Source organism: Lynx canadensis, chromosome D1, assembly GCF_007474595.2.
Source record: "Lynx canadensis isolate LIC74 chromosome D1, mLynCan4.pri.v2, whole genome shotgun sequence".
NCBI lineage: Eukaryota > Metazoa > Chordata > Mammalia > Carnivora > Felidae > Lynx > Lynx canadensis.
The window spans coordinates 5,828,689-5,839,064 of NC_044312.2; positions in this window are offsets into that span (position 1 = coordinate 5,828,689).

Here is a 10,376-nt window from a genome sequence, read left to right on the forward strand (position 1 = left end):
GAAATGTTGCACATACATTATGTTTACAGTAAAAATGTTTGTTAATTTCCATGGGTTATTTAGATGTATGCTGTTAAATTTCCAAGTATTTGGAGATTTTCTTGTTATCTTTTAATATATGGATTTCTAGAAAATTCCACTGTTGTCTGTGGCCATATGCAGTACAAATTCCATCCTTTGATATTTGTTAAAATCTATTTATGCCCCATCATATGGACCATATTTTGGTGAATAATCTATGTGCACTGAAAAAGAACATATAATGCATGGTTAGTTATTTGGTGTATAGTTATCTATAATTGTTCATTATATCAAGCTAGTTTATAGTGTTTAAATTTATGTTCTCAAGACTCTTCTTTGGGGGTGCCTGGGTGGCTCAATCGCTTAAGCGTCCAACTTCAGCTCAGGTCATGATCTCACAGTTTGTGAGTTTAAGCCCCACATCGGGCTCTGTGCTGACAGCTCAGAGCCTGGAGCCGGCTTCAGATTCTGTGTCTCCCTGTCTCTCTGCCTCTCCCCCACTTGTGCTCTGTCTCTCCTCTCTCTCTCTCTCTCTCAAAAATAAATAAAATGTAAAAAGAAGTTTTAAAAAAAAGACTTGTCTGCTTGTTCAAATAATCACTGACAAAGGAGTTTTAAAATCTCCAATTATTTTGTCTATATCTTCTTTCAGTTCTGTCATTTTTCTCTTCATGCATTTTGAAGCTACATTTTAAAATCAGATTGCTAAAATTTTATATCTTTTAGATGAAATTTAATATATTACCATTACAAAAAATTCGTCTTTTTATCTGGTAATACTTTTGTCTTGAAATCTATTTTGTCTGAAATTAATAAAGCCACATTATCGTTCTTAAGGTTAATATTTGTATGATATATGTTTTTTTCATTTTTTCCATTTTTTCATGTTCACCTTATCTGTGTCCTTTTATTTAAGATGACAATTCTTGCAAACAAAAAATAATTGGATTTTTAAAAAATATATAGTCTGACGATATCTGTCTTTTACATGGAGTGTTAATCCATTTACATTCCATGTGATTACTGATATAGGTAGGTTAATTAATACTTTTAGTATCCTACTTTAACTTTTTTGTTAGTCTTTTATCTATACCTCTTTGTGTTTTCTTTGGTAATTGCTCTAAATATTGTAATGCGAATTTTTAATCTTTCACAATCACAATGTGATAGGAGATTTACTTCAAAAAGTTAGGAAAAACAGCAAATTAAATACAAAGAAAGAAGAAGGAATCAAAAGAAAGGGCAGAAATCAAACAATAGGGGAAATTAAAGTGCACGGTTTACACTGAATTAATGTCCTTCCACTTTACATAAAATGTAAGAAACTTTAACAGTAAAATTCCTTTTAATTTTCCTTGTCCTCTATGTCACTTTTGTCATACAGATTTTACGTCTAAGTACACCATAAACTCTACCATACGTTTTTTAAATTTTATTTATTTTAAGAGAGACAGGCAGAGAGAGAGAGAGAGAGAGAGAGTACATAAACAGGGGATGGGCACAGAAAGAGGGACAGAGAATCCCAAGCAGCTCCACTGACAACACAGTGCCCAACCTGTGGCTCAATCCCATGAACTGTGAGATCATGACCTGAGCCGAAATCAGAGTCAGATGCCCAACCCACTGAACCACCCAAGTGTCCCTACCATATATTTTTATTATTTCTATTTTAAACAGCCAAAATTCTTTTGTTTTGAGAGAGAGAGGGCATGTGTGAGCAGGGGAGAGGTGCAAAGGGAGAGAGAGAAAAAAATCCTAATCAGGATCCAGCCTCATACAAGGCTCAATCCCACAGCCCTGGGATCATGACCTGAGCCAAAATCAAGAGTTCAGCACTCAACCAACTGAGCCACCCAGACACCCCACTAATCTCTAATATTTTAATGGACTTTTTAATGAAGATATTTACCACTTGTTGTGCTCTGCTTTCATCTGGAATCATTTCTCTTCAGCCTAAAGAACTTCTTTCTCTATTTCCTGTGGTTTGTTTCTGATAGCAGTGAATTGTCCCAATTTTTCTGTTTATCTGAAAATTTTTAAATTTTATCTTTATTTTTAAGGAACATGTTTACGTCATGTAGAATTTCTGGTGATATTATTTTTTCTCAGGATTTTCAAGATCACATTCTATCCTTCTATCTTTTTTGTTTTTAATTAGAAGTCAGTTGTCTTATTAAACACCCTGCATCCCTTTTCTCTGGCTGCTTTCAGAATTTCACTTTATCTTTGGTTTTCAGTTGTTTATCTAGAACATGATGAATATGGCTCTCTTTGTAGTTATTTTGCTCGGGGTATGAATTTTGGGGTTGATATCTTTTATCAAGTGTAGAAAAATTGTATTCATTTATTCTACCACATTATATCTCTTCTCTCCTCATAAGATTCCAAATACACATATATTAAACCATTTGTTTTGTGCCACAGGCCCTACACCCTCTGTTTTGTGTCTTATGCTTATTTTGGATATTGCAATGTTTTTTAGTTCTAAAATTTTCGTTTGCTTCTTTGTAGAGTTTCCATCTCTCTACTAAAATGCCACATCAGTTCAACTATATTTATCTATTATCTGTTCTAAATTACATTTAGATAATGTTTCTACAATGGTAATTTTCAAATCTTTGCAAATTTCCACATTGCGGTCATCTCTGGATATTCTTTCATTGACTGATTTTTCTCTTGGTTATGGGCCACGGTTTCCTTCCCTTTGCATCTCTAGTGATTTTTTATTGTAGATGGGCATTGTAAATAAGACACTCTGGATTATGTTATCTTCCTTGAGTGAAGGCGGTATCTTGTCTGGTGGACAACAAGTAACTGGGGGATCACTTTGATCCTACAGATGTTTAATTTTAGGGTTTTTTTTAGGTTTGGCATATTTTAGTTTTAAACTTAGATGTCTAAGATGTCTTGGACGTCTAAATGTAAGTTCAAAACTAAAATAACACTTACTCTTAGAATGTGATACCTATTCCTAGAGCAGGACCTTTCTGAAGTCTTAAATGTGATCAGGATGTACAGTAAGATCTGCCTACTCTGGCTGTGTCAGAACACCAATATCTCTTCAGTACTGTATGATCTCTCTTCTATCCCAACCTCTGTTCTCTGCTATACCTCAAGAGTCTTGTCCTAGTAGAATTTGTCAAGAACCCAAAAGGAATCCCTATACAAATTTCTAAATATTATTTGCATCTTCTTCTCTGGAACTCTGCCATTTGAAATCAACTGCTTTAGCAAACACAAACTCCATTTTTTTTCTGCCCAGTGAGGTTAATATTCTATGCTTGGGCTCCATTTCACTGCTGCATTTTGGAAAATGCCCCCTGAAAGGAAGCCTGAGTGGATGTAGATCTCACCTCATATGCTTCTATTATCTCAAAGATTGTGACCCCATGTTGTCCACTCTTTAATGCTTGAAAATGTTGTTTCATATGTGTTTCCCACTTTATAGTTGTTTACTACAGGATATTAAGTCCAATACTAGATAATTCATTTGTGACTAGAACCAAATTTCCTATAATAAGGTGTTCATGTTTCAGATGAGTATTATAATATTGCTTATTTCTATGAGTATTCAAGAAATTTTAAACATTTGGATTGTTATTCTATTTAAAATGTTTTGATTCCAACCTCTATATTTATACTGTTTCAAAACTCACCTAATTATTTTTCCATTTTTTTCAATTTCTGGGTTTGAATAATTCATCTCATAATCAAAAGAATCTTTCAATCAAAGAATGCCTTTGAGTAATTATTCTTCATGCAGCTTACATAACTGGCATATTCTAAAGCTCTGACTGAATTGAAAATCTACCCGTTGCCTTAATGTATGATCACAAAAGGCAGTTCTACTGGGTACTTTCTGTTTATGTTGCCCTTTTTTTAATGGCAATATTAAAAGATGGTAATATTTAAAAAGTATGAAGTAAGCCCACTTCGTGATCTTTTTGCAAAACGTTAGATTTTATTTTTCCCCTTAATGGTCATGAGTTTTTCCCCATTACTCTTGAAATTGAAAAATACTTCTATCATGCCTCATTATAGATGTATTACTATTAATATTACATATAAAACAGTTATCCCTTTAGAGAAAACTAAAAATCCTACCTCTATTTTAGTGTGTATTAATTTTTGTGATCTATATGTCTTGATCTTATTTTGAAACACTTAAAATTTTTAAACTCTCCATTTATCAACTTTTGCTGTTTTGTTTTCTATCTCTTTATATTTCCTTTCTACATTCCTTGCATTCTTATCCTCATAACCACTATCTTCCATTTCAAATTGTCCTTTATCTCAGATCATTGTCTCTTTACTATTAGTTACTCGTACTTCTTAAAGGTCATACATTCAAATCTTTCATTGAGAACACTAAATAGATTATCTAAATATTCTTCTATTTCTCATCATAAATATATTTAGAGGTCTACCCTGCATTGAACCTTCAGGTTAACATCATTTCTTTTTTGGTGCTATAGAATAGTTCATAAACCAAATTATTTTGCTTTTTTTTCTTGCCTTTTTAAAATATGTATGATTGACTGAATTGAGATTTGTTAAAATCTAGTGTTGCCAAAAAACATGGTAAATTGTGAGTCTTCAAGTGTCTCTTTGTTGGGCATTTGGAACATTAGATGGTTTATTTCAAATCTAAAGTTAGGAACATAGTAAGTATACCCCTAATCCAATTTATGGGATAGGCCAAGCATTCATCCCTTGTGGCTCTAAAATATTCTCCTTTGCTATTAGACTCTCCATGTTAGCTAATTAAATACATGTCCCAGGATGCAAAGATTAATGTACATCTTCCTCTCCCCTCGTGTGTCCTGGAAGCTGCAGATGTAGAATGAGATAATTTACTTGTTTGGGTTACAGAGGGAGGGAAAATTCTGGGACAATGGTAAAATAGTTCCTATGTAGCATGGGGATCAATTGCCTGATTAGTATACCCCTTCTGTACCTGAGCTAGAGGAAGACACACAAAATGAGACAAAACCTTCTCAGGTGAAGAGTCAGCATGCATAATGTAAGGAAGTATTTCTCAGTCGAACCCACTCAGTTTTTCATTTCATAGACACTGACCTTGAATGCTAATCTATATTACACTCTTACCATTGATTTCCAAAGCAATGAAAAATGTGTACATCTTCAAAAATATTTTAAAGGAAAATGTGGATAAGACAGCACCATATTGCCTTAGAATTCCCAATGATCACTTGTAATAGAACTAGTGTGTGTTTCAATGTTTCCTTTTTTCTACCTCTCCTCCTGACAGTCACTAAATACAAATTCTCTACCTGCTTTGCCTTTATGTTTAGGTATGTAATAAGAGTATTAGGGAAGATTCATGATAAAACCCATATTTGTGGGAGTGATGTCCTGATTCTCAGTGATGGAAGACAACGTTGGGAAATAATAAATGTAATAGCCTATGCAGAAGTAAGTCCCCTTGCACAGAATCCTTTGCCCATGTGTAGTCAGCAATGAGGAAGGAACAAAGGAGTGTACAACAACAGACTTTTTAAAAGTTGAAAGTCAACTGTATTTTAAGAAACATTAAACTTGCGGGACGCCTGGGTGGCTCAGCCAGTTAAGTGTCTGACTCTTGTTTTCGGCTCAAGTCATGATCTCACAGTTAGTGGGGTCAAGCCCCACATCAGGTTCTGCGTTGACAGTGCAGAGCCTGTTTGGTATTCTCTCTCTCACCCTCTCTCTTCACCCCTCCCCTGTTCATGCTGTCACTGTCTCTCTCAAAAATAAATAAATAAGCAAACCTTAGAGGAGAAAGCAGGAAAAGACCTCTCTGACCTCAGCCGTAGCAATCTCTTACTCGACACATCCCCAAAGGCAAGGGAATTAAAAGCAAAAGTGAATTACTGGGACCTTACGAAGATAAAAAGCTTCTGCACAGCAAAGGAAACAACCAACAAAACTAAAAGGCAACCAACGGAATGGGAAAAGATATTTGCAAATGACATATCGGACAAAGGGCTAGTATCTAAAATCTATAAAGAGCTCACCAAACTCCACACCCGAAAAACAAATAACCCAGTGAAGAAATGGGCAGAAAACATGAATAGACACTTCTCTAAAGAAGACATCCAGATGGCCAACAGGCACATGAAAAGATGTTCAGCGTCGCCCCTTATCAGGGAAATACAAATCAAAACCACACTCAGGTATCACCTCACGCCAGTCAGAGTGGCCAAAATGAACAAATCAGGAGACTATAGATGCTGGAGAGGATGTGGAGAAACGGGAACCCTCTTGCACTGTTGGTAGGAATGCAAATTGGTGCAGCCGCTCTGGAAAGCAGTGTGGAGTTTCCTCAGAAAATTAAAAATAGACCTACCCTATGACCCAGCAATAGCACTGCTAGGAATTTATCCAAGGGATACAGGAGTACTGATGCATAGGGGCATTTGTACCCCAATGTTCATAGCAGCACTCTCAACAATAGCCAAATTATGGAAAGAGCCTAAATGTCCATCAACTGATGAATGGATAAAGAAATTGTGGTTTATATACACAATGGAATACTATGTGGCAATGACAAAAAATGAAATATGGCCCTTTGTAGCAACATGGATGGAACTGGAGAGTGTGATGCTAAGTGAAATAAGCCATACAGAGAAAGACAGATACCATATGGTTTCACTCTTATGTGGATCCTGAGAAACTTAACAGGAACCCATGGGGGAGGGGAAGGAAAAAAAAAAAAAGAGGTTAGAGTGGGAGAGAGCCAAAGCATAAGAGACTGTTAAAAACTGAGAACAAACTGAGGGTTGATGGGGGGTGGGAGGGAGGGGAGGGTGGGTGATGGGTATTGAGGAGGGCACCTTTTGGGATGAGCACTGGGTGTTGTATGGAAACCAATTTGTCAATAAATTTCATAAAAAAAAAAAAAGAAAAATAAATAAATAAGCTTTTTAAAAAAAAAACATTAAACTTGCCTTTTAAATAAAAATCTTTCAGGGACTAACTTAAAGACATTTCCTCCAAGAAATGTCCCCTTCTGAACTTCTTAGTGCTTAGAAACAATGTCACACTGTTTAAATGTAGAAAGAAAAACTGAGTAATGCACTTGGTAATAATATGTTACTGTGATGGATTTGGAATACAATGAGTTACTTATCCTATATTTTATTTTACAAAATTCTGAAATATGATCCTATTATTTTGTCAATTAAAGTCATTAAAATAAATGAATTGTGTACTTTGGAAAACTCTGAAGTCACATCTATAACATGGGGGATAATAATAGTATCTGCCTCAGAGAGTTACTGTAAGGACTAAGTAAGGCAAGATATGTTATACATTTAAATATAAATAAGCTAAATTAATAAAATCATTGACAAGAAATACTAACTATAATCATTACTGTTGTTATCACATAAATCACAAAATCATTTTTGTGTAATTTAGTGAATTACAAAGAAAAAAGCAAAGCAACGGCTATATGGGGGTTTTTTACATAATAATCATAATTTCTTGGGGCATCTGAGCCTCAGTCAGTTAAGCATCTGACTCTTCATTTTGGCTCAGGCCATGATCTCATGGTTTGTGGGATCAAGCCCTGATTGGGCTCTGCATTGACAGCATAGAGACTGCTTGAGATTCTCTCTCTCCCTCTCTCTCTGCCTCTCCCCCACTCTCCCTCAAATAAACATTTAAAAATCATCATCGTCATAATTTCTTTTTAACATTGGGGCTATGTTCCCTTATTTCCTTCTCTAGCCCACAAAATTCCGAGCATGATATTCAACCCAGAACAAAAATGCTTTTGGCTTTATAGACAACATATTATGGCAATTTCATATCTGGCTCCCTAGACTATAAATTATTAGAAAGTAGAGGTTTCATGTAATTACTTTTCCATGTAACTAAGCCAAGGACCATGCATATGAGCAACTCAGTGAGACAGTTCCTGAAGAGGACACTTTACCTATACAGTCACATCACTGGAAGAAACTAATCTATCCCTTGGGTATATATTCAGTGGAACTTTGCACTTTGTAGAGTTTGTGTGCCCACGATACCAGGATAACCAACTATTCACTAATGTTGATTGAACATATTCTAGGAGTCAGACAATAAAGTAATTTCCAGGGAGACAATGCTAAGACATGACCCTATCTTCAAGAATCTCACAGGCTAGAAGAAGGAAGAGAGTGCTTTAAAAAACAAACAAATGAAGCATCCGACTTCAGCCAGGTCACGATCTCGTGGTCCGTGAGTTTGAGCCCCGCGATGGCTCAGAGCCTGGAGCCTGTTTCCGATTCTGTGTCTCCCTCTCTCTCCGCCCCTTCCCCGTTCATGCTCTGTCTCTCTCTGTCCCAAAAATAAGTAAACGTTGAAAAAAAAAATTTTTTTAATAAAAAAATTAAAAAAAAAAAAAAAACAAATGAAAACACAGCTCAGTTTAACAATGCTTGAGACATCATGAATAAAATTTGGGAGCCCCCCAGCTGAGTTGAGGGGATTGTGGCTAGCCTGAAGAACACCAGGAGTTCACCAAAGAGTAAGACTCCCCACCTGCCACCACCAACGTACTGCAGAGTGGCAGACATCTGGACACGGTGGCTGACTGCCTGGGGTTGGATCCCAGCTCTGCCAGCCATTAGCTGAGTGAGCTTTGGCAAATCATTTGGCCCCTTGGGGTTGTATCTGTAAAATGAGAATTATAATAGTTTCTAATTAAAGGAGTTGTGGGGACCAAATGGGTTAACTAAGGCTTTTAACAAACCTTGGGACAAAGCAATCCCTAGTGCGGTGTTAACTTTTATTATCATCATTATTATTGCTTTTCTTTCCCCCAGTGCCTTCCTCTGAAGCTTCTAGTCAAGTTCTAATCTCCTTGAATGTGCTTACAGCTCAGGCATATCCAGGGCAGCCAATGTGATGGGCATTTAGTAGAGGTTCTGTTGGAGCTCATGAGAATTCACCCATGCCTGGTGTGAAACATGGGCCACCCACTGAGCAACCTAACAGTGAAAAAGAAAGGGGCCCATTTCTTTAAAATGCCTCCAGATGATTAGAGGCAAAATGCCTTGGTAATTAGAACATGAATGTTTGGCCGAGGTGGGGGTACAGTGTTTACTTAAAATGACAATAAAGCCAAAGTTCTATGTGTGCTTGCTGCACAGAAAGAATCCATGTAACCCAGGAAGTACAATCATTAACTTACAAAAGTCACAATCGTTTCCAGTCCTCCTACCCAGAACAAAAGCGCTATGGCCTTTTATATGAAAGGTTCCAGTCTTTCTTCTGTACACACACGTTCTGGTAAAAATACATCTTCTGCCCATCTTATTAACTCCAAATACATCTCCACTCAAACATCTCCTAGTTCGTCATTTTATTGGCCAGAGTTCAGGATGGCTATTGTGCCAGATTTAACCAGCGGACCAAGCTATTACACCTTAAAGACCACAAGCTCTCTCCTTTGGCTCACCTCTTTCTATGACTTGTGATGATAGCAGCAAGGACTGCAAGGGGTTACTGTGTGTGTCCTATCTATAACTAAATAGCTAAATTAGCCATCTTTCCTTCAGAAAGCCTCACTTAAAGATCTCTGGATTTAAGTATTTTCTCCTTGTGCTTCTACTGATCTTTTAACTCAGAGTTCCCAGGTGGACTAAATGCGTATCCAGGTATTAGGAAACAATACCATCTCCTGTTGCTCCTTGAATAGCACTTGCTTGGTTGATAAGACCTGAGAAAGGTACACAATCAGCATGGCAGAAACTTGGCATTCCTGCATACCCGACCATATATCATCACCTCTTACCTCTACGCTATTTATACAAATAAACCATTTGCATAAAAATGAAGTTGTATTATACATATCACCTTATCTATGTTAATGATGATCAATAACTCAATCACATGGAAAACAGTGTGAAGCCTCCTCAAAAAATTAAAAATAGAACTACCCTACAACCCGGCAATAGCGCTACTTGGAATTTATCCAAAGGATAGAGGAGTGCTGATTCATAGGAACACATATACCCCAATGTTTAAGGCAACACTATTTACGATAGCCAAAGTATGGAAGAAGCCCAAATGTCCATCAATTGATGAGTGGATAAAGAAGATGTGGTTTATATATACAATGGAGTACTACTCGGCAATGAGAAAAAATGAAATATGGCCATTTGCAACAAAGTGGTATGGAACTGGAGGGTATTATGCTAAGTGAAATAAGTCAGTCAGAGAAAGACAAATATCATGTTTTCACTCATATGTGGAACTTGAGAAACTTAATAGAAGACCACGGGGGAAGGGAAGGGGACAAAATAGTTTCAAACAGAGAGGGAGACAAATCATACAAGACTCTGGAATACCGAGAACAAACT